At 43.8% G+C, this 22,271-nt stretch overlaps 1 protein-coding gene and 1 pseudogene across 10 annotated transcripts in view; both read left to right on the top strand.

Moving 5' to 3' along the window:
* Window positions 1-22,271, top strand: part of Was (WASP actin nucleation promoting factor) — a 39,943-nt gene that overhangs the window by 631 nt on the left and 17,041 nt on the right. For 2 of the 9 annotated variants that reach the window (XM_004871948.3, XM_004871947.3), the window contains exon 2: window positions 21,968-22,047. The exons of the other annotated variants lie outside the window; for them this stretch is intronic. The gene's annotated coding sequence lies outside the window, so the exon portion shown is untranslated. The remainder of the gene's footprint in view (window positions 1-21,967; window positions 22,048-22,271) is intronic. 9 annotated transcript variants of the gene reach the window in all.
* Window positions 7-21,961, top strand: LOC147824394 (chromodomain Y-like protein pseudogene; annotated as a pseudogene). The gene has a single exon (XR_015442402.1). The product of XR_015442402.1 is annotated as a chromodomain Y-like protein pseudogene (transcript).

The following is a 22,271-nucleotide window of genomic DNA, read 5'->3' as shown; positions in this document are numbered from 1 at the left end:
GTATACGGGTCGGTGCCTGTGCGCGCGCATCTTTACGAGGTTGCGCGCCTGCGTGGTGCGTGCGTGTCCTATGGGAGCAGAGCTGCAGTTTCCTGTCAGGGTTTTATCGCTAAGCCTGGGAAAGAGCCCTTTCCCCTGCCAGTAAATAATTTGCCATTGTTTCCTATTTCCTTCACAATTTCTTTTCAGAAATAGTGTTTTTACTTCTTATTAGAAAAGTCATCCGTGGGCCGGGGATTTAGCTCAGTGGTGCCGCCGCCTGCCTCGCAAGTGCAAGGTCCTGAGTTCGATCCCCAGTACCAAAAAGAAAAAAAAGTCATCCGTGCCACTTGCAAGTTTTCAGAAAAAAGAGAACCGACTAGGAGTGTGGCTTAGTGTTTAGCATGTTCGAGGCCCTGGTTTCCAGCCCCAGTGTCCCCCCAAAAAGGAATTTTATGGCAGAAATAAATGACACGCATAAACCCAACATCCTAGAAATAATTTTTAATTTTTGTACTTTGAAATATGTGTGTGTGTGTGTGTGTGTGTGTATATATATATATACACTTTTTTTTTTTTTTTTTTGAGACAGGGTCTCCCTGTGTACTCCAGGCTGGCCTTGAACTCACAGTGGAGCCCAGGCTGGCCTGGAACTCGTGGCAGTCCTCCTGCCTCAACCTCCCAAGTACTGGGATTGCGGGCGTGTGCCACCACTACTCGAGGCTAAAGTTTATATGTACATATTTTTTGTTTGTTTGTTTGTTTTGGTACTGGGGATCAAACTCAGGACCTTGTGCTTGCCAGGCAGGCAGGGCACCCCTGAACTACATCCCCAACCCTATATGTTTTTAAATGTCCATGTTTATATGTATTTTTTTATAAAACTGGGTATATTTGTACATAGCATTTTGGATTGCTTACTTTCACTTCTAGACATACTGTAATATGGAGTTTTCCAGTAACTTGTGAATGCACATTTCACAATTTTAGAATCATAAATCAATGTTACATGCTTGTAGTGAAAAATTCAGAAAAAAAAAATCACTACCTAACGTTCTTTTTCTTTTTTTTTTTTTTTTTGGTACCGGGGATGGAACTCGGGTTCTTGCGCTTGGGAGGCAGGCAGCGGAACCACTGAGCTAAATCCCTGGCCCCTATACCTAACGTTCTAAAAAATATTTCCACTATTGCTGAGGCGTGGTGGCACAGGCCTCTAATCTTACCATTTGCGAGGTTGAAGCAGGAGGATTGCAGTGAAGTAGCCAACCTGGGCCACATAGTGAGTTCAAGGCCGGCCAGAACTACATGGTGAGATTGTCTTATCTCTCTGTCTCTCTATATATAAATCTACTATTATCAGCTTGATGTGTATAATTTCAGACTATATTTCTATACATTCAATTATATGTAAAATATATGAACATGGATACAAAATGCCCAGATTCACGGGTTCAATTTATAAAATATTCATCTTTGAGATATATTTAAGCATTTATGTAAAGATATTTCTAAGCAACAATGCATTACTTTTCCCTTGTACACAATTCAAATCATATATACAGTATTTCATTCCTATATAACTTCATCATTTACCCTTAAACAAATGTTCCTTTTCAAAGTGCCTATTATTTTGGTAGCATCTGTTTTTAAATTATGGATTAGGGTTGAGGATTTAGCTCAGTGGTTCTACTGCCTGCCTCGCAATTGCAAGGTCCCGAGTTTGATCACTGGTACCAAAAATAAAACCCCAAAAATTATAGATGAAACTATTCTGATAGAAAAATCAGCATATGTGTTTGCTAAATTTTGAAAAAATTAGAAATTATAAATAGGAAAATCGAGGGTATGGTGGTATACACCTATAATCCCAGCATTCTGGAGGCTGAGGCAGGAGGATTGCCATAAGTTTGAGGCCAGCCTGGGCTACATAGTGACTTCGAGGCCAGCCTGAACTGCATACTAAGACCTTGTCTCAAAAAACAACAACAGCTAAAAATAATTTTCCTAAAAAAATTATTTTCCTTTACCCCACATTTAAAATTATGTATTATTTATTTTGTGATGCCATGGATTGAACCCAGGGCCTTTGCACTGAGCTACATTCCTAGCTCTGCCCTATTTTTTTTTTAACTTCCTTATTTTCAGACAAGGTTTCCCTAAGTTGCCCAGGTAGGACTCAAACTTTCTTTTCGGGTACTAGGGATCAAACTCAGGACCTTGTGCTTGCAAGGCAGGCGCAGTGCCACTGAGCTAAATCCTGGGCCCCCAACTCAAACTTTCTTTTTTTAAACAGTTTTTGTATTTCTAACTGGGCAAGGTGGCTCATGCCTATAATCCCAGCACTTGGGAGACTGAGGCAGGAAGATCACCATGAGTTCAAGGCCAACCTGTGGTATGTAGTGAGTTCAAGACTATCTTGAATGACAAAGCGAGACCTTATCTCAAAAAAAACAAAACAAAATTTAAAAATTTTATTTCTGGGCTGGGGATTTAGTTCAATGGTTCCCGTGTCTGCCTCGCATGCACGAGGTCTTGAGTTCGATCCCTGGTACCCCCCAAAAAAACTTTTATTTCTGTTAGTATGTTTGCAGGACATAATGATTACATTCATCATAGGGAGTTGGTACATGTACAGAACACATCTTAATTCTTTTACCTCCCCTTCCCCTTCCTCATCCATAATCCTCCCTTCATCTCTTTATTTGCTTCCCATTTGCAAAAGATCTATCTCCCTGCTTATTATCTTTTCATTTGCTCTTTATTTTATTTATACTTTGAGTTTCTCATATAGGAGAAACCATACAGTATTTCAGCTTGTATGTTTGATTTATTTAACATTATTATTTCAAGGTGCATCCATTTTCCTACAGATGACTCAAATATATCTGTCTTTAGAGCAGAGTAGTACTTCACTGTGTATAAATACTACATTTTTTTTTTTTTGGTACCGGGGATTGAACTTGGGACCTTGTGCTTGTGAGGCAGGTGGCGGCACCACTGAGCTAAATCCCTGACCCAGTACCACATTTTCTTTACCCATTTATCTGTTGGTGACCATTTCCAAGATCTAGTTATTGAGTGGTGCTGCTATAAACATGGGAATGCATGTATCCCTGTAATCTGATTAACTCTTTGGGGAAGATACCTAGAAGGAGAATAGCTGGGTTGAATGAAATTTCCATATTTAGGGTTTTTTCGAACTCGGAACCTTGCGCTTGCAAGGCAGGTGCCAGAACCACTGAGCTAAATCCCCGGCCCTCCATAGTTTTTTCAGGAATTTCCATAATGATTTCCATTGTGGTTGTACCAGTTTACACTCCCACCAATGATGCAGAAGGGTTCCTCCTCCTTTCCCAGCCCTGCCAGCATTTGTTATTGGCTGATTTCTTGATGATGGCCTTTTTTTTTGGTACTGGGGATCGAACTCAGGTCCTTGAGCTTTTGAGGCAGGTAGCAGAATCACTGAGCTAAATCTCCGGCCCTGATGATGGCCATTCTTTCTGGAGTAGGTGGTAGCTCAGTGTTGTTTTAATTTGCATTTTCTAATAGCCAATGATATTGAACATGTGTTTATTGGCCATTTGCATTCCTTCTTCTGAAAACTGTCTTCATTTCAGTTACCCATCTTTGATTGGGTCTTTTATTTTGAGGGATCTAAATTTTTTGAATTCTTTACCTATTCTAGATGTTAGTCCTCTGTGAGAGTATAGACATTTGGTTCCCAACTTATGATGGTTTTGCTTAGGGTTTTTCAACTTTACAATGGTACTAATGCGATGTGCATTCAGTAGAAACTCTACCTTTGTTTTGTTGAGACAGGGTCTCACTATGTAGTAGGCTGGGCTTGAACTTGAAATCCTCATGACTCAGCCTCCTTATTGTTGTTATTACAGGCATGCACCATCATGCCTGGCATTGTACTTTTTTGTTTTGGGGGGTGTTTTTGAGACAGGGTCTCACTATGTAGTTCAGGCTGGTCTTGAACTATGTAGCCCAGGCTGGCCTCAAACTCATAGAGATCCTCCTGCCTCAGCTTCCCAGGTGTTGGGATTACAGGTGTGTGCCACCACGCCTGGCTATATTGGTACCTTTTTTTACTCTAGGTAGTAATCATCAAATCCTTATTTATCTCATGGGAGCTATATTTTGTTCTCAGTCTTGTAAATTCACTGTGCAGTGATGGAGACCTAGGCTCAACACTAATTTTACAAGTGCCAATAAGGCTGTAGGGAAAATGGACCCCTTCCACACTGATGGTGGTGTAGTACTTAGTACAGCATTACTAATCAGAAAATAACATTAAAAATAAGCTGAGTGCTGGGTGTGGTTGCACACTCCTGTAATCCCAGCACTCAGGAGGCTGAGGCAGGAGGATCACAAGTTAGACCCCAGCCTGGGCAATTTAGCAGATTAGTGACTTCTTGTCTCAAAATAAAAAAGAGTGGGAATGTAGCTGTGTGTGAAGTCCCTGGGTTCAGTCCTAGTACTGCAAAAAATGTTTAAATTAAAAAAAGAGCCAGGAAAAAAAAACAGCCAGGTATGGTGGTGCACACCTATAATCCTAGCTCAGCTACTCAGAAGAGGTGGGAGGAGGATGGCAAGTTCAAGGCCAGCCTGGGCAACTTAGCCAGACTTTGTCTCAAAATCAAAAATAAAAAGGGCTGCTGATAGAGTAGTGGAGCGCTGCTGGTTTCAATCAGCAGTATCAGCAAAAATTAAAAATATCATGAGCACAAGATGCAGTATCCCCCTACCAGGTGTGGATTTACAGGAAGGAAGTTGCTCTGTCTGTGGAGGAGGCATCTGTGCTCTGGGGTTCACCCTGGCAAGACAGGGCGGTGACTCAAGTGTGCCCCTGCTGAGGGACGCTGAGGAAAGGGTGGTGTGTGTACACCACTGGGTGCTGTTCAACCATAAAAAAAGAACGAAACTCCACCACTCAGCACAACATGGCTGGGACTGGAGATCATTATGTTAGTGGAATAAGCAAGGCACAGAAGAGGAGATCAGTGTGGGCTCACGCGTGTAGAAGCCATGGGTGGCCGAGCTGCTCTGGTCTAGGCCACAGCTCAGTGGTTGCACACTTGCCTGGCATCTGTGAGGCCCCAGCTTCCATCCCCAGCACCTTCACAAGGACCAGATGATCTCATAGAAGTTCAGGGTAGAACAGTGATTATCAGAGGCCAGGGAGAGTACAGTGGAGGAAGAGACTGGGAGAGGGCGATTAATAGATACTAAGTCATGGTGCTATTACACAGTGGGGTGAGGAGAGATAACAATGTTGTATTTTTTAAAAAGCTAGAAGGGGCCGGGGATTTAGCTCAGTGGTTTCACCACCTGCTGTGCAAGCGCAAGGACCCAAGTTCCATCCTCGGTATCAAAAAACAAACAAACAAAACAAAGCTAGAAGAAGAGCTCCATGTGGTGGCGCACACCTGTACTCCCAGCACTTGGGAGGCTGAGACAGGAGGATTGCTAGGAGTTCAACACCAGCCTGGGCTACATAGAGAAACCTGGAAAGGAGAGGGGAGGGGAGAAGGGGAGAAGGGGAGAAGGGGTGGGGGAAAGAAAGGGTTTTTGAATGTTTTCACCATACAGAAATGAAAATACAGGCCGGAGATGTGGCTCAGTGGCACCAAGTCTGCCTGGCAAGAACAAGGTCCTGAGTTCAATCTCCAGTATCGGGGAAAAAAAAAAGGAAAATATGTCAAGTCTCAGTGCTTAGGAGGCTGAAGCAGGAAGATTGGCATGAGTTCAAGGCCAGCCTGGGCTACAGAGTGAGTTCAAGTCCAGCCTGCACTACAAAGCAAGACCCTGTCTCCAAAATAGAAATAAATAAATAAAAATTTTAAAATAGGGATGGGGATTTAGCTCAGTGGTTTCACCGCCTGCTGTGCAAGTGCAAGGACTGGAGTTCAATCCCCGGCACCAAAAAATAAAAAAAATAGGAGATAGGCATGGATAACCTGATTAGAACATCACACAGTGTGTACATGTACCAAAACATCACAAGGTAAACCATTCATATGTGAAGTTTGTATATTTGATGTATTAGTTAAAAATGAATTTTAACTTGGGAGGCTGAGGCAGCAGGATTGCTGTGAGTTCAAGGCCAACCTGAACTACATAGGGAAACCTTGTCTCAAAAAAAAAGAGGAGGGGCTGGGGATTTAGCTCAGTGGTGCTGTTCCTGCCTCGAAAGTGCAAGGTCCTGAGTCGGATCCCCGGTACCAAAAAAAAAAAATGTGCTGGTGCACATCTGTAATCCCAGCCCTTGGGAGGCTAAGCAGGAAGATCGCTGTGAGTTCAAGGCCAGCCTGGGCTATATAGTAAGACCCTGTCTAAAGAAAAAAAAAGAAGAAAAAAGAAATTTAAGCTGGGTGTGGTGGTGTACACCTGGGAGGCTGAGGCAGGAGGATCACTGTGAGTTTGAGGCCAGCCTGGGCTACATAGGGAGACCCTATCTCAAAAATAAATAAATAAAATTCCCTTTAAAAAAAAAAGAAATTTTAAAATCTAGTTTTAAAGCTACAATTCCAATCAACCATACCAAAAAATACTGCGTGTCTACTATGTGCTAGGCACTGTCCTGGGGCTTGGACACATCAGAGGAAAAACAGTGAAAAAATAGTGCAGCTCCCGAAAAAAAATGTAAAAAAAAAAATACTGCAGCTCTTATCTCTTGCTGTCAGTTTAAGGAAAAATTCCTTTTTTGTTATTGTATTGGGGATTGGTCCCAAAGCATCACATCTGCTAGGCAAGCACTCTAGCACTGAGCTACATTCCCAGCCCTCTTTATTTTTATTTTTATCTATATCTATTTATTTTTGGTTTTTTGAGACAGGCTCTCACTTTGTAGTGCATGCTGGCCTTGAACTCACTTGTAGCCCAGGCTGGCCTCGAACTCAGCAATCCTCCTGCCTCAGCCTCCAGAGTGTTTGGATTACAGGCATGCACCACCATGCCTGGCTGAGACCCTGTCTTTAAACCTAATACATAAGAAATACCTGGAGAGAAATATGGAAATAAAAACAAGCAGCAAGGCATAGTGCCTCATGCTTGGATCATAAGTTGGAGGTCATCTTGGTCTAAATAGTGAGTTTAAGGCTAGCATAGACTACATAGGGAGAACCTGTCTCAAAAATAGAAAGAGTGGGGCTGGGGATTTAGCTCAGTGGTTTCGCCGCCTGCTACGCAAGTGCAAGGACCCCAGTTTGATCCCCAGTACCAAAAAAAAAAAAAAGAAAGAGTGAACAAGTGAGTGTGGGGCTAGGAATGTAGCTCAGTGCAGAGGCCTCAGCTTCAATCCCCAGTACTGCAATAAAAAGAAAGACTGTCATATAAATGGAACCAGATGACATATGGATGGAATCCTCGTATGTGACCTTTCCACACAAGCTTCTTTAAACAATGTAATGATATTGAGTGTCACCCAGGCTGTGGTGCATATCAACAGTTTGCTCCCTTTTATTGTAGAGTGTAAAAACACAACTCGGTTATCGGTGCCGCATGGGGAGAGATTTGGGGGCTTGTTTCCAGGTTGAGGCACTGAGGAATAGAGCTGCTTTAAAGATTCATGTGAAGGGCCGGGGATTTAGCTCAGTGGTTCCACCGCCTGCCTCGCGAGCTAAGGACCTGAGTTCGATCCCTGGTACCAAAAAAAAAAAAAAATTCATGTGAAAGTTTTTGCATGAACATCAGTTTTCATTTCTCTAGGATAAATATCCAGCAGTGTTAACATTGGGGCTATCTCCTGCTTTTTCATGAACTCCAATCAGTTCTGTTATTCTTTGCATCATCTAGCAACTATTGGATTGATTTTTCATGGTTTCTTGCCATTGTAAAGAAATCTTTCTTTTTCATAATCTCTAACTGAAATCCTGTCTTCTCTATCTGATATTCTGTCCTCACATTGCCTCATTCTTCTAGGAATTTTTAATCTCCTGCATATCTGTTTGAATCCGTTTCATGGATTCCATTTCTTTCCTATGCTGGCCATTTATGGTTTCCATCATTTTCCTAAGCTCCTCTATTTTTTTATCTGTATCTGCTCTAGAGTCACTAAGCATGTCTTTTATTATGGTCACCATCTCTGTAGTTATCTGAGAAACTTATTTCTGCTTTGATTTTTTTCCTTAGAGGCTCATTCACCTCCTTTGTTACTTACACTATTACTATTTCAGAGAGTCCAGGTGGGTGGCTTTCAGATTGTTTCACCTCCCTGGGTTCACCTTTGGTGAGCTGAAAGTCTGGGAGGGTTGCATCTTGCTTAAGTATCTTCTCATTTTCTATTTTTTTTAAAGTTTAATTCCTAGATTGATACTTGTAAATTGCTTATGCCAAGTATCTTTATTGCCAATATTCAGAACCCTTAGAAAATGACTGCTTCTCAGGAGTGTCTTCCAGATGTAGCTGGCTTTTGGATTTTGAGTCTGTTGCAAGATCCTACATCTTCAATTTATTGGAAATGACAAATTTCTGCCTACTTGGTCCAGCCCCAGTTCTTTGGCACTGGCCTATAGTTATTTTTTAAAACCCTTGGGCAAGGGCCAGGGATTTAGCTCAGTGGTTCCGCCCCTGGTTCCACCACCTGCCTCACAAGCGCAAAGACCCAAGTTCGATCCCCGGTACCAAAAAAAACACAAAACCTTGGGCAATCTCAGCCTTGGTATACCAGGAAGAACAAGTGATTAGCACAATTATGTCACCTTGGCTAAAGTAGTGCAATTGGCAATAACAGTAGCATTAAACTCAGCCTAGAAAATGACAAACTGTGTTGGCTATTAATTTGCCACCTTTAACCATATGAACTATGTTTGTGGTTATAAACAAAAGGTAAAACAAACCAGAAAATTGTATGCAATTTAAAAAGTCCTTAATATGGCAGTTGTACCCTTGGGGAGAAGATTTGAAAGGGGTTGGGGGAAAAAAGAGCAATAGAAGACAGAGGAAAGGATCAGTAGCAAGGCTGGAGAACAAAGGAAGATCATACAAACTTTGGGAAACTGGTGACACAGACTATTGGGAGAGAGAGAAGGAAGAAATAAAAATAAGAACAGAACAACAACAACAAAACTAGAAAACATGTTCACGCTCATATAAAAAGAACAAACAATTGGGCTTGGTGGTTCTGAAGCCAGTTCCACAGCCTGCCTTGCAAGCACAGAACAATCAAGAAAAAAGAAAACAAAACAAAAGCAAAAACAAACACCAGAAAATAGGGGAAAAAGCGAGGGAAAAAGTCCAATTCAAGGCCTGTCTCTTCTCTTTTCTCTCTCTCCCATCCCTTCCCCCTCCCTACCCCCTCTCCCTCCTTCCCTTCCCCCTCCCTACCCCCTCTCCCTCCTTCCCTCCTTCCCTCCCCCTCTCCCTCTTTTTCCCTCCCTCTCTCTCTCCCCCCTCCCTCCCCGGCCCAGGCCTACACCTTTAGTTCACTGAAGGCTGAAGCAGGAGGATCTCCGCGAGTTGGAGGCCACCCTGAGCTACATAGTGAGTTCAAGGCCAGCCTCCACTACAAAGTGAGACCCTGTCTAAAAATGAAACAAGTCAGTCGCTGGGTAGGTAAGCAAATAGGAAGATTTCTGCACTCCGTAGGAGACTGCCCCAGCCCACACCGCCACCCCTGCCCAGCGGGGCGTGATGAGTGGTGCCAGCCCCATCCCGCTCAGTGAGTGCCAGGGCTGCGTTGCGCAACTGCTCCTGTGCACAACCCCGCCACGCCCCAGAGAAGCACAGGAGTGCACTGCGCCTGCGCCAGGCGGGACCAACTGAAAGTGGGGCCCCACTCGCGCCAGTCTCTGCCATGGCCTCCGAGCAGCTGTACTAAGTTGAAAAGATTGTTGACAAAAGGAAAAACAAAGAAGGGAAGATCGAATACCTGGTGAGGTGGAAAGACTACAACAACAAGGATGACACGTGGGAGCCGGAGCAGCACCTGGAGAACTTCAAGGCGTGCATCTGCAACTTCAACCCGTACCACGCCAAGAAGCAAAAAGAGAGCGCACTCACCCAGACCAGCAGGACCTCTTCCAACAATGCGAGGAAGCAGATTTCCAGGTCCACAAACAGCGGCTTCTCCAAGACCTCCCTGAAGGCACAGGTGATCAGCAAGGACCAGGAGTCCAACGGGGCACTGCTCGTGGCCAGCCGGAAGTCCGGAAAAGCATGGCAACTTCGCTATCCAGCCAGAAGAGCATGGACCTTGTCAGGACAGGTATCAAGAGCCTTGTACCTACGAGCAAGGCTGCAGTGGGGGGCTTTCTGAGAGAGGGCCCTGAGAAACTGGACCCCTTTGGTGGCACCAGAAGTGGCAGCAGAGAAGCCGGTGGGAGCTCTATTGGGCTCTGGTGCTAATCGAGCCAGGATGGGGAGCAGGCCCCCAAAACACCCGCCAGTGCCTCAGGTGCCGAGCCCGGTGACCGCAGCCATGGCTACAGGCTTGGCCGTTAATGAAAAAGGTACGTCTCCATCTCCCTTTATGGATGCGCTCACAGCCAAAGGAACAACCAACACGCAGACGTCTGTTAAAGGAGCGACATCCCGGAAAAGGAAATTTATTGACAGAAGACACCAGTCTTTTGTCAAGCGGTTGCGTTTCAGTGTGAGGCAAATAGAGAGTGTCTACAGATACCGCGATATTGTTGTCAGGAAGCAGGATGGCTTCACCCACGTCGTCTTGTCCAGAAAATCATCAGAGAACAACTCACTAAATCTGGAGGTCATGAAAGAAGTCCAGAGTGCTCTGAACACGGCTGCTGCCGATGACAGCAAGCTGGTGCTGCTCAGCGTAATCGGCAGCGTCTTCTGCTGCGGTCTCGACTTTATTTCATACGGCGTCTCACAGATGACCGGAAAAGAGAAAGCACTAAAATGGCTGAGGCTGTCAGAAATTTCGTGAATACTTCCATTCAGTTTAAGAAGCCTATTATTGTAGCAGTAAGTGGCCCAGCCATTGGACTAGGAGCATCCATATTGGCTCTTTGTGATGTGGTTTGGGCTAATGAAAAGGCTTGTTTTCAAACACCCTATGCTACCTTCAGACAGAGTCCAGATGGCTGCTCTACCGTTACGTTTCCCAAGATTATGGGAGAACCATCTGCAAATGAGATGTTTCTCAGTGGGCAGAAACTGACAGCTCAGGAGGCCTGCAGCAAGGGCCTGGTGTCCCAGGTGTTTTGGCCAGGGACCTTCACCCAGGAAGTCATGATTCGAGTCAGGGAGCTCGCCTTGTGTAATCCAGTTGTGCTGGAGGAGTCCAAGGCTCTCATGCGCTGTAACATGAAGCTGGAGCTGGAGCTGGAGCAGGCCAACAAGAGGGAGTACGAGGTGCTGAAGAAGATCTGGGGCTCGGCCCAGGGCGTGGACTCCATGTTAAAGTACTTGCAGAGAAAAATTGATGAATTCTGATTGGCAGCCAGCCACGCCTGGAGGACACTAGAGCTGGTCTGAGTGGGACATCGGTTGCTCCCAGTTGCCACAGTCCATCTTCGGCCTGAAACATGTTCACCTGTAGCTTATCCTTGGAAGCAGGACTGGAAACATCCTAGCTATTTATTTCTGAGGAGTTTTTAAGTCCTGTACCTTTAAGATAAATAACTACAAAGCTCTTTTGTCCAAACATCATTATTTTATACTTATCCACGCACAAGTGTACAAGTGGACTGGTGAACACTAGACTGCTCTCAGAAACTTGTTTTTTGTTTCCTTTGGCTAGTACTGTATAAAAAAAGAATTGTGTGGGGCTGGGGATGTAGCTCAGTGGCGCTGTGCCTGCCTCGCAAGAAGAATTGTGTTTTGTTCATTTGGGTGACAGGAAAGTCTGGAATAATGTTTTCCCCATTTTTCCCTACTAAAAAGGGTAGTAGCCAGTCTCACCTCTGCCCCACATGGAGATACAAAGATCTGGGATATTTCCTTTGTCTCCAAGGAGCTAGGTGCAGATACTTCCAAGACACAGAATTCTAAATCAGAAGCAAAACTCACCTTCTAGAAAAAGTGTTTCCTAGGACAGTCTTATCAAGTACTTAGGATTCATTCTGAAGTATCAGTGGGTTCTCCCTTCTTCCTAATATGTCCACTTCTTACCCAGTTAACACGAAGAAACCACTGTCTCTCTAGAAGAAAGCCTGTTTTGCAGTATTAGTCACTGACTAGGTTAAGAATGAATATCTAAGTTATAAGTTAGTCTTAGTGTGTTTTAAATAGTTTTTCTGACCTTTTTGTTGCTGGGGGATTTTTTCTGACCTTTTTAAAAACTAAGTGCTTCTTGTTGCTGGGTGAGAAATACTACTTTATATACAGTTTTGGTTTTCTATCTGCAGATATGATAGATGTATTACACCAAATGAAAGTGTTTCTATGTTTATAAAGTAATTTTAGGTTCATTTAGAATATATTATATCTAATAAGTTAAAATTCTTTTGGCACACTATTAAATACAGAAACTCCTCTGCTGCACAAGCGCAAGGACCCGAGTTCAATCCCCAGTACCAAAAAAAAAATAATAACAGAAACTCCTTTCCAAACAAAAAGAACTACCCTGGTCCAGGGATTTAGCTCAGTGGTGCCGCCGTCTGCCTTGCAAGCGCAAGGTCCCGAGCTCAATCCCCGCTACCAAACAAAACAAAACAAAAAACATTTGTGCTCAAAAAGAACTACCTTATATTTGACACTTATTGTTCTTGGTCCCCGCTTTTCCATGCACACCACACACTGTGCACGGCTAGGGTCCACGAGCACCCTGTGGGATTGGGCATCCCCCGCAGGAGGGGGCTGTTCCTGACTACAAGAACCTGTGAGTAGCTGGGCTTCTGTTTGCACTCATATTGAATGTATGAAGAATTAAAATCAAAACCTTATTTTTGTTCAGTTTTGAAATTTATACTTAGAACTGACCAACTCCCTAGCCATATGGAGAGCTGTACAGTGTGTAAATCTGCCTTTACATTGGATTGATTGGTACAGTATTTTTGCATCCATGGGACCTACTGTTTTGTTTAGTAGTTTGAACTATATATAAATCAGCTTGTTTTTGTTTTTGTTTTTGTGGTTTTTGGTACTGGGAATCGAACTCAGGACCTTGTGTTTGCCAAGCAGGCACAGTGCCACTGAGCTACATTCCTAGCCCTTGAACTATATATAAACTATACAGCCTGTAAAGTTTTTATAAAATAAATATTCAGCTATGAAAATAAATAAAAACAAAACAAAAAAGGGGCCAGGGATGTAGCTCTCAGTGGCACTGTGGCTGCCTGGCAAGCACAAGGTCCTGAGTTCAATTCCTAGTACCAGGAAAAAAAAAAGTTGATAAATTGAACATCATTAACATTAGAGCAGTGGTTCCGCCACCTGCGTTGCAAGTGCAAGGTCCCAAGTTCAATCCCCAGTCCCCCCCCCCCAAAAATTAGAAAATATTTGCAGTTCAAAAAATACCATTAAGGGGGCTGGGGATTTAGCTCAGTGGCACCGCGCCTGCCTTGCAAGCACAAGGTCCTGAGTTTGATCCCTGGTACTGCAAAAAAAAAAAAAAAAGAATGAAAAGACAAACCACAGTGGGAGAAAATGTTTGCAAAATCACATATCTGATAAAGAACTCCCCCCACCTCTGGTCCTGGGAATGGAACCCAGGGCCTTTGCACTGAGCTGCATCCCTAGACCTTTTTTAATTGTTTATTTTGAGACAATCCATAAATTGTCCAGGCTGGGTAGGAATTTGTGGTCCTCTTTCCTCAGCCTTCCAGAGTGCTGGGATTATAGGTATGTGCCTCTACACCTAGTTCCATGAAGGATTTATGTTCAGAAAATATAAAGCACTCTTAAAACTCAGTATGAAAACAACTCAATTTAGAAATAAGCAAAAGAGGGCCGGGCATTTAGCTCAGTGGTTCCGCCACCTGCCTCGAAAATGCAAGGTCCCGAGTCTGATCCCTGGTACCATAATAATAATAATGATAAACAAAAGAACTGAATGGACATTTCACTAAGGAAGATACAGGAATGACTGACATGTATAAGAAATGGCACTAGGGCTGGGAATTTAGCTAAGGTCCCAAGTTCGATCCCTGGTACAAAAAAAAAAAAAAAAAAAAAAGGAAAAGAAACAGCACTCATCATCATTGACTGTTGCAGAAACAACAAAATCATAATAGCATGCCTCTACACACCATTAAGAATGGCTCTAGGGCTGGGGATTTAGCTCAGTGGTTCCAGCGCCTGCCTTGCAAACACAAGGTCCTGAGTTCGATCCCCAGTACCAAAAAAAGAAAAAAGAGCGGCTCCAACCACTGGCCGTAGTAGCACACAACTCAGCGCTCTGGAAGGTTGAGGGAGGAGAATCACAAGTTCAAGCCCAGTCTGGGTATCTTAGAGACTTCGTGAGAGCCTGTTTCAAGTTAAAAAGTGACAAAAATGACTGGGGATGTCGTTCAGTGCAAAGAGCCTGGGTTCAATCCCCAGTATCACATACACAAACACAAGAATGAAGAATGGCTCTAACATAAAAGGCAAACAAGGATGTGGAGAAACTGTAATCTTTATATATTGCTGGTGGGAATTTAAAATGGCAAAACCATCTCAAAAGGAATTTGGTAGCTTCCTTAAAAATGTATTCATTTGCCCGTAATCCCAGCACTCTGGAGGCTGAGGCAGGAGGATCATCATGTCACCACGAGTTTGAAATCAGCTTGGGCTACACAGTGAGTTCAAGTCCAGCCTGAACTACATAGCAAGACTCTGTCTTTTTGAAAAAAAAGTATTCATAAACTAACCATATGACCTAGAAATTTCACTCCTAGGACTCTATCCAAGAGAATAAAAATATGTCCATAAAATTCTTGCACACAAATATTCATTATTCCTATATATCAAATGCAATATTATTCATGATAACTCAAATCTAGAAACTACCCAAATATCCATTACTTGTGAATGGACAAGCAAAATACGGCACAGCCATATGATGTAGAATTATCAGCAATAAAAGGGATCAGAATAGTGATACATGGGACCCCAGAATGAACCTCCAAAACATGCTAGGTAACAGGAGCTATGTATGAAAGACCACACATTATGTGATTCTATTTACATGAAATATCCAAAAAGGTAGATCTATAGAAACAGAAAGATCAGCCGGGCATGGTAACACACGCTGTAATCCCAGCAGTCTGGGAGGCTGAAACAGGAGGATCCCAAATTCAAGCTCTGCCTGGGCAACTTAGCAAGACCCTGCCTCAAAATTTTAAAAGGGCTGGGTGTGTAGCTCAGAGTGAAGGCCTTATATTCAATCCCCAGTACCACAAAAAAATAAAGAGAATAAAAAAAAAGAGAGAGGAAAAAGAACTGAAAAAGGAAGAACAGTCAGCAGTTGCCTGGGGCCAAGGGATGAGGTGTGGAGAGTGACTAGTGGGCTGGGGGAGAGGAAAGCCTTGCACCTGGACTAGTGAGAGTTATACACCGCTACTCAATCCTATTGCACAAGTGACACTCCATGAAGGGGGGGCAGGCAAGGGTGCGCAGAGCCTGGAGAGACCAACAGGCTTCATTTTTCACCAGCAGCCACAGCAGTGCCACCGCAGCATGTGCCCGGAAGATAAGTGCAGACCTCACCCTCGTAACACAGATGGGACACAGGGCTGGGCATGCTGTGACCTCCACCTTTCTCCCCACCAGAAAAGGTCACTTCCTTAAGGACCTGTGATGGGAGTTAAAAGAATCTATTCTTTTCTTTTTTTGGTACCGGGGATCGAACTTGGGTCCTTGCACTTGCGCAGCAGGTGGCGAAACCACTGAGCTACATCCCCAGCCCAAAAGAAGCTATTCTTAGAAGCTATTCTAAGAGAACTAATAGTTCTAATAGAACTAGTCTAATAGTTCCCAGAGAACTATTTCATTTCATTTATTTATTTATTTGGAGTGGAGACAGGGTCTCACTATGTAATTCAGGCTGGCCTTGAACTCACTGTGTAGCCCAGGCTGGCCTTGAACTCACAGTGATCCTCCTGCCTCAGCCTTATGAGTTCTGGGATTTTGGGCATGCACCACCACAGCTGGTTCCATTTCATTTTCTTGGCAGGTCTGTGAGGAAGCAAGCAGACTCCCAGCTCCCACAAATGGACCATGGTTCCTGGACGACCTCCCCACTGCCCCACTTTTTTTTTTCTGCAGTGCTGAGGATGGGACCCAGGGCCTTATTATTCTAGGGAAGTGACCACTGAGTCACATCCCTAGCTCTTTTCTGTGCTTTTAAAAATTATTTATTTTCTGGTACAGGGGATCGAACCTGGGATCTTGCACTTGCGAGGCAGGCAGCGGAACCACTGAGCTAAATCCCCAGCCCTTTTCTGTGCTTTTTAAATGTGATAACATTGTTCTTCCTAGCTGGTGTGGTGGTGCTTTTTACCTATAGTCCCAGTTATCCTGGAGGCCGAGGCAGGAGGATCACTTGAGCCCAGAAGTTTGAGTCCAGCTGAGTAACAGAATGAGACCCTGATTTAAAAAATAATTTACCACGCTGAATTTAATATCACTACTTCTGGTGGGCCTATTGTTTGCTTTCTACTTTGTGGTACTAGGGATTGAATCCTGGAGGCCTTGAGCTACCTCCTGGGCCCTTTTACTTTTTTGTTTGTTTGTTTGTTTTGTTTTTTTGAGACAGGGACTCACTATGTAGTACAGGCTGGCCTTGAACTCACTATGTAGCCCAGGCTAGCCTCGAACTTGCAGTGATCCACCTGCCTCAGCCTCCAGAGTGCTGGGATCACAGGTGTGCGCCATCATGCCCAGCCCTTTTACTTTTTATTTTGAGACAAAGTCTCTGTATGTTGCCCAGGCTGGCCTCAAACTTGTGATCTTCCTCTTAGCTAGGGTTACAGGTATGTGCCACCCCACTGGGCAGCTTTCTGCCATCTCTTAATGTCTCATTTCTAGTTTCTCTGCTGTGAGAAACTGAAAGTGGAAATAAGGACTGAAATGTATAATAGATATTGGGAAGTGGGAAGAAAATGTTCAAATGAGAAAGGAAAGAAGGGACAAGAAAGAGGGAAAGGGACCAGGGATTTAGCTCAGCGGTTCTGGCGCCTGCTTCCCAAGCACAAGGACCTGAGTTTGATCCCGGTACCAAAAAAAAAAAAAAGAGGGAAAAAATGGAAACAAAGTTTTTGTAAATAAGGAGGGGAAGAGGGATGGAAGGGAGGGCAAGGGGAATGGGAAAAAGAGAAGCAGCAAGATATATCATGTACAGGTACAAATTCCCCATGATGAATGCTATCATGTATATCTAAAATGTACCAATAATAAGGGCTGGGATTTAGCTCAGTGGTGCCACACCTGCCTTTACAAGCACAAGGTCCTGAGTTTGATCCATGGCACTGAAAAAAAAAAACCAATAAATGTTTTGCTTCAAAAAAATTATTTTTTTTCAGTACCAGGAATCAAACTCAGAATCTTGTGCTTGCCAGGCCGGCGTGGTAGAAAACATTTTTTTTTAATTTAAAAAAATAAAAATTGCCAGGGATTTAGCTCAGCAGCACCACGCTTGCCTTGTAAGTGCAAGGTTCTGAATTCGATCTCCGGTACCAAAAATAAATAAATAAATAAAAAGTATGTCTCGATGGAAACAAAGCTTTTGTAAATAAGGAGGGGAAGAAGGGAGGGGAGGGGGCCGGGGATTTAACTCAGTGGCATTGAGCCTGCCTGGGAGTTCAATTCCTGGGGGGGGGGGATCAAGTACAAATTCCCTATGACAAATGTGATCATCATGTATATCAAAAGTATCCAGTTACCGTCGCCTGCCTCGAAAGTGCAAGGACCCGAGTTCAATCCCCGGTATCAAAAAAAAAAAAAAAACTGTACCAGTAAAATTAAAAAAAATAAAATGTGGGCCAGGGATTTAGCTCAGTGGTGCAGCACCTGCCTCACAACCACAAGGTCCTGAGTTCGACCCCTGGTACCGTAAATAAATAAATAATAAAATGTATGTCTCAGCCTGGTATGGTGGGGCATGCCTGTAATCCCAGCACTTGGGAAGCCGAGGCAGGAGGATTGTACCAAATTCCACTAGACAGTGAGTTCAAGGCCAGCCTGAACTATATAGCAAGACTTTATCTTAAAAAGCCAAAAATAAAAAACATACAAATAAAACAAAATGTATATGCCTTGGATTGGAATATGTTAAATGGAAATAGCTTTCCATATCTGTATTGGTCCAACTTGAGTCTTTCTCTTGTGCTTCTATGCCTTTGTGGAGGAGAGGAGAGAGGATATTACCAAGTGAAAGAAGCTAGTCTAAAAAGGCCACCCGCCTTCCCTCAATGCCTTGGAGAGGAGAGCAAGGCCAAGCCTGCTTCATCTTTCTTACGTTTGTGCAGTGAAGTGCCGCGTGCAAGGAGGCATTTAATAAATATTTTTTTAAAAGCTATTTCTAATCTTTTGAATCCACAACCAAGCAAAGATGGTAGAATGCAGTGGCCGATTATGGGCCTATACCATGTCTTTTTTTTCTACTGTGAAGATTCCAAACACAATGCCCACTGGTTGGTAAAAGGCAAGTCGATGACCCCCTTGGCCGAAACCCTCAGGCTGTTATTCACTTCCCCGGAGGGTGGCGGCAGCAGGCTTTTCTGTTGCCCAGGCGTTGCCTAGTGGCGACTCCGAAGAGGTCCCTGTGACCTGAGCTAACAGAGAAGGACCCATTCACTTCCTCTCCTTAAGGGGTGCCCTGGGGACAGCAGGCCGCCGCTGGGGCCTCCCATCTGTCACCGCGGCCAGCGGCTTCACAGGGCCAGGCCCGGTTCTCTTTGTTCGTCTCCTTTCCCAGGCTGGGGGCTAAAGAGAAAGCACACTCTGGACCAGAATTAATGGTGTCAAAGAAATGCCGTGGAGGACAATGGCGGAAGCGCCCCGCTGTGGGAGGCGCAGAAGGAGGGGGCCACCGTCCCTGAGCTGACCTTGAACCTCCACCGGCGCTCAGACGCAGCCTGCAAAGCCCAGGATCCACGGGTGCCGGCCGTGATCTTGTTTGTCATAACCCCATCTGTGACTTTATAAATAATCTTATTTATAACCCTACCTATAATGTCAGAATGCTAATGGGCCTAAAATGACTATGGAATTATTGCTTTGAAATAACTTTTTAAAAAGATTTTATTTTATAATCAGTCTGTTTAAAAATAGACATTAATTGGGGCCGGGGATTTAACTCAGTGGTTACGCCACCTGTTTTGAAAGCGCAAGGACCCGAGTTCGATCCCCGGTACCAAAACAAAAAAAATAGACATTAATTTATGGGTTGTTGTTTGTTTTTTTTTGTACCGGGGTTCAAACTCGGGTCCTTGTGCTTGTGCAGCAGGCGGCGAAACCACTGAGCTAAATCCCCGGCCCCTACATTAATTTATGTTTTAGGTTCATGGCAACATTGAGCAGGAGGTGCAGGGTCCTCTGTGCCCCCTGATGCCGCATAGGCACCTCTTTCCCACCCATGTGGCATCTGTCACCTGGAAGACGGGTCTTTGTGCTTGCAAGGCCGGCAGTGGAACCACTGAGCTAAATCCCCAGCCCCCGTGTGGCATCTTTGTTCCTACTGATTCACCTACATTTTTTTTCTAACCATACTGGGGATTGAAGCCAGGGCGTTTGTACTGAGCTACATCCCCAGCCCTTTTGGTTGTATTCTTTTATTTTGTGGCAGGGTCTCACTAAGTTGCCCAAGCTGGGCTCATACTTGCAATTCTCCTACCTGAGCCTCCCAGAGTGCTGGCATTACTGGCGTGCACCACCACACCTGGCTTCAAAATAAAATTGAAAAATGGCAGGGAATGTAACTCAGTGGCACAGCACTTGCCCACCATCCAAGAGGCCTTGGGTTCCATCCAGCCCTGCAAAGACAAAACAAAACATCTGTGCTTTCATCCCTCCTGTCTCCTGACAACCACCAATCTTTTCACTGTCACCATAGGTTTTTTTTTTAATAGCAAAACATTTATTGGTACATTTTAGGCATACATAATGATAACACTCATCGCAGGGAATTTGCCCCTGTACATGATACATCCCACCTCTTTTTTCCCATTTCCCCTCCTCTCCAGCCCCCTCCCCTCCCGATGTACAAAAGCTTTGTTTCCATTTTTCCTTTTATTTTCTTTTTTTTTCTTGTCTTTTCCTTCCTTTCTCCCTCCTTCATTCCCCTTCCCATTTTAACGTTTTCTTCCCATTTCCCAATATCTATTATACATTTTAGTCCTTATTTCTACTTTCGGTTTCTCACAGTAGAGAAACAGTACGGTATTTAAACATGTGTCTGATTTATTTCACTTAAGAGTATGGCACCAAGGTCCATCCATTAGCTATAAATGTCTGAAGTTCATCCTTCCTTCCTTATGGGAGAATAGTATCCCATTGTGTAAAAAATCCACATCTTTTTATCCATTCATTAGTTGATGGGCATTTGGGCTATTTCCAAGATTTAGCTATTAAAAACCGTGCTGCTATTAACATAGATGTGCATATATCACTCTGTCACCAAAGTTACGCCTTTTCTAGAACATCATACAGTTGGAATCATTCATATTTGCCTTTTTAGACTAGCTTCTTTCACTTGGTAATATCCATGTCTAGCTCATTTTCCCGTGCCGAATAATAACCCATTGCCTGCATGGACAATAGTTTATCTATGTAATCACCTACTGAAAGACAACTTTGCTGCTTCCAAGTTTTGGCATAAACACTGAATAATGAATAAAACTGCCATAAACACTCACCTGCAGATTTCTATGTGGACATAAATTTTCAGGTCATTTGGGTAAAAACCAAGTAGCAAAACCATTCTGGGGCTTAGTAACGACTGTTTAGTTTTGCAAGACACCACCTAACTGCTTGCCAAGCAGATATACCACTTTGCATTCCCACAGGCAGGGATTGAGCCTTCCTGTTGCTCCACAACCTCAGTATTTAGTGTTCAGTGTTTTGGATTTTCCCCACCCTAAGAGGTGTGTAGTGGTACCTTGTTCTCATTTTATTTTTTGTTTTGTTTTGTTTTTTGTTTTTTGAGACAGGGTCTCATTATGTAGTTCACACTGGCCTTGAACTCACTATGTAGCCTAGGCTGGTCTCGAACTCTCAGTGATCCTCCTGCCTCAGTCTTCTGAGTGCTGGGATTACCGGGGTGCACCACCACGCCTGGCATATTCTCATTTTAAATTGCAATCTAATAATACATAATATTAAGCATCTGTCTTTCTTTTACTTTATTTTTGTTGTTTGTTTTTTTTGAGACACAGTCTCACTCTGTAATTCAGGTTGGCCTTGAACTCACAGTGATCCTCCTGCTTTAGGCTCCCTAGTGCTGGGATAACAGGTGTGCACCCACCACACCTGACTTTTTTGTTGTTGTTACTGCTTTTGTTTTGGTACTGGGGATCGAACTTGGGACCTTGTGAACTTGGGCCCTTGGGCTTGAGAGGCAGGCACCCAGAACCATTGAGCTAAAACTCGGGCCCTGTTGTTTTTGTTTTTGAGATAGGGTCTCCATATGTATGTAGTTCAGGCTGGTCTTGAACTCACTATGTAGTTTAGGATGGCCTTGAACTCTCCGTGATCCTCCTGCCTCAGCCTCCCAAGTGCTGGGATTACAGGCATGCCACTATGCCCGGCTTTTTGTGTTGTTTTTTTGTTTTTGTTTTCGTTTTAGACAAGGTCTTACTATGTAGCCCAAACTGGCTTCAAACTCGTGGTGATCCTCCTGCCTGTGCCTTTCTTAGTGTTGAGATCACAGGTGTGCACCACTACACCCGGCACCCAGCTCCTTTTTGATTTATGATCCTTTTTTTTTCCTCCAGTTTGTTGTTTGAGCCAAGACCTCTCCATGTTCCCCAGGCCGGCCTCAAACTACTGGGCTCAAGAAATCCTCCTTCCTTAGCCTCCTGAGTAGCATAGGTCAGACTATAGGACATGTTATAAAAAGAAACTTAGCAATTTGCAAATGTTTCTTTACCAACAGAGCAAAATATCCACAGAGGCAGTGTGGTGGGGAAGAGGCAGGGTCCAGAGTCAGTCAGCTTGGATTTGAATTCTACTCAGGTGGGTACCAGTTGTGTGAGTTAATCAATGTCTCTGCCACACTTTACTTATCTCACAATAGGGCTAATTACAGTGCTTAAAGATTAAATCAGTTGTTACATATATTCAATTTAAAGCAGGTCCTGCAACATTTACTACTAAGTTAATTGACTAGCACAAAAGATCCAGTTTGTTTACTTGCAGAGACACAAATGAAGCAATGAAGCGTGGTGGCTCCAGCACAA

The sequence above is a fragment of the Heterocephalus glaber genome, unplaced genomic scaffold, assembly GCF_053883595.1.
Source record: "Heterocephalus glaber isolate CG9 unplaced genomic scaffold, H.glaber_assembly_v1.0 deba00001546, whole genome shotgun sequence".
Taxonomy (NCBI): domain Eukaryota; kingdom Metazoa; phylum Chordata; class Mammalia; order Rodentia; family Bathyergidae; genus Heterocephalus; species Heterocephalus glaber.
This window is presented reverse-complemented; position numbering and strand designations above follow the sequence as displayed.